Source organism: Heterodontus francisci, unplaced genomic scaffold (assembly GCF_036365525.1).
Source record: "Heterodontus francisci isolate sHetFra1 unplaced genomic scaffold, sHetFra1.hap1 HAP1_SCAFFOLD_519, whole genome shotgun sequence".
Taxonomy (NCBI): Eukaryota; Metazoa; Chordata; class Chondrichthyes; order Heterodontiformes; family Heterodontidae; genus Heterodontus; species Heterodontus francisci.
Window position 1 is genome coordinate 258,721 of NW_027140454.1, and position 2,640 is coordinate 261,360.

Sequence of the window (2,640 nt, forward strand, 5' to 3'; positions counted from 1 at the left end):
TTTTCTCTATTTCTCTGACTTTGTCTTTTCTGAATTTGTGACTTTGTCTTTTCTCTATTTCTCTGACTTTGTCTTTTCTGTATCTGACTTTGTCTGTACTGAATTTCTGACTTTGTCTTCTCTGTATTTCTGACTTTGACTTTTCTCTATTTCTGACTTGATCTTTTCTGTATTTCTGACTTTGTCTTTTCTGTATTTCTGACTTTGACTTTTCTCTATTTCATACTTTGTCTTTTCTGTATTTCTGACTTTGTCTTTTCTCTATTTCTGACTTTGTCTTCTCTGTATTTCTGACTTTGTCTTTTCTGTATTTCTGACTTTGACTTTTCTCTATTTCTAACTTTTTCTTTTCTGTATTTCTGACTTTGCCATTTCTCTATTTCTCTGACTTTGTCTTTTCTGTATTTCTGACTGTCTTTTCTGTATTTCTGACTTTGTCTTTTCTTTATTTCTTACTTTGGCTTTTCTGTATTTCTGACTTTGTCTTTTCTGTATTCCAAATTTTGTCTTGTCTCTATTTCTGACTTTGTCTTTTCTCTATTTCTCTGACTTTGTCTTTTCTGTATTTCTGACTTTGTCTTTTCTGTATTTCTGATTTTGTCTTTCCTCTATTCCTGACTTTGCCTTTTCTGTATTTCTGTCTTTGTTTTTTCAGTATTTCTGACTTTCTGTCCTTTTCTGACTTTGTCATTTCTGTCTTTTCCTGACTTTGTCTTTTCTGTCTTTTTCTGACTTTGTCTTTTCTGTCTTTTTCTGACTTTGTCTTTTCTGTATTTCTTACTTTGTCTTTTCTGTATTTCTGACTTTGTCTTTTCTGTATTCCAAATTTTGTCCTGTCTCGATTTCTGACTTTGTCTTTTCTGTATTTCTGACTTTGTCTTTTCTGTATTTCTGACTTTGACCTTTCTCTATTTTTCTGACGTTGTCTTTTCTGGATTTATGACTTTGTCTTTCTCTATTTCTGACTTTGTCGTTTCTGTATTTCTGTCTTTCACTTTTCTCTATTTCTCTGACTTTGTCTTTTCTGTATTTCTGACTTTGTCGTTTCTGTATTTCTGACTTTGACTTTTCTCTATTTCTCTGACTTTGTCTTTTCTGTATTTCTGACTTGCTGTCTTATTCTGACATTACGTTTTCTGTCTTTTTCAGACTTTTTCTTTTCTGTCATTTTCTGACCTTCTGCCTTTTCTCTAGTTCTGACTTTGTCTTTTCTGCATTTCTGACTTTGTCTTTTCTGTACTTCTGACTTTGTCTTTTCTCTATTTCTGTGACTTTGTCTTTTCTGTATTTCTGACTTTGCCTTTTCTCTATTTCTCTGACATTGTCTTTTCTCTATCTCTGACAGTCTCTTGTCTCGATTTCTGACTTTGTCTTTTCTGTATTTCTGACTTTGTCTTTTCTGTATTTCTGACTTTGACATTTCTCTATTTCTAACGTTGTCTTTTCTGTATTTCTGACTTTGCCATTTCTCTATTTCTCTGACTTTGTCTTTGCTGTATTTCTGACTTTGTCTTTTCTGTATTTCTGACTTTGTCTTTTCTCAATTTCTCTGACTTTGTCTTTTCTGTATTTCTGACTTTATCTTTTCTGTATTTCTGACTTTGTCTTTTCTCTATTTCTGACTTTGTCTTTTCTCTATTTCTGACTTTGTCCTTTCTGTATTTTTGACTTTGTCTTTTGTTTATTTCTCTGACTTTGTCTTTTCTGCATTTCTGACTTTGACTTTTCAGTATTTCTGACTTTGTCTTATCTGTATTTCTGACTTTGTCTTTTCTCTATTTCTGACTTCGTCTTTTCTGTATTTCTGACTTTGTCTTTTCTTTATTTCTCTGACTTTGTCTTTTCTGTATTTCTGACTTTGACTTTTCTCTATTTCTCTGACTTTCTCTTTTATGTATTTCTGACTTTGTCTTTTCTGTATTTATGACTTTGTCTTTTCTGTATTTTTGAATTTGTCTTTTGTTTATTTCTCTGACTTTGTCTTTTCTGCATTTCTGACTTTGACTTTTCAGTATTTCTGACTTTGTCTTTTCTGAATTTGTGACTTTGTCTTTTCTCTATTTCTCTGACTTTGTCTTTTCTGCATTTCTGTCTTTCTCCGTACTGAATTTCTGACTGTGTCTTCTCTGTATTTCTGCCTTTGACTTTTCTCTATTTCTGACTTTATCTTTTCTGTATTTCTGACTTTGTCTTTTCTGTATTTCTGACTTTGACTTTTCTCTATTTCTGACTTTGTCCTTTATGTATTTTTGACTTTGTCTTTTGTTTATTTCTCTGACTTTGTCTTTTCTGCATTTCTGACTTTGACTTTTCTCTATTTCTGACTTCGTCTTTTCTGTATTTCTGACTTTGTCTTTTCTTTATTTCTCTGACTTTGTCTTTTCTGTATTTATGACTTTGTCTTTTCTCTATTTCTGACCTTGTCTTTTCTGTATTTCTGACTTTGTCTTTTCTGTACTTCTGACTTTGTCTTTTCTCTATTTCTGACTTTGTCTTTTCTGTATTTCTGACTTTGCCTTTTCTCTATTTCTCTGACTTTGTCTTTTCTCTATCTCTGACAGTCTCTTGTCTCTATTTCTGACTTTGTCTTTTCAGTATTTCTGACTTTGTCTTTTCTGTATTTCTGACTTTGACTTTTCT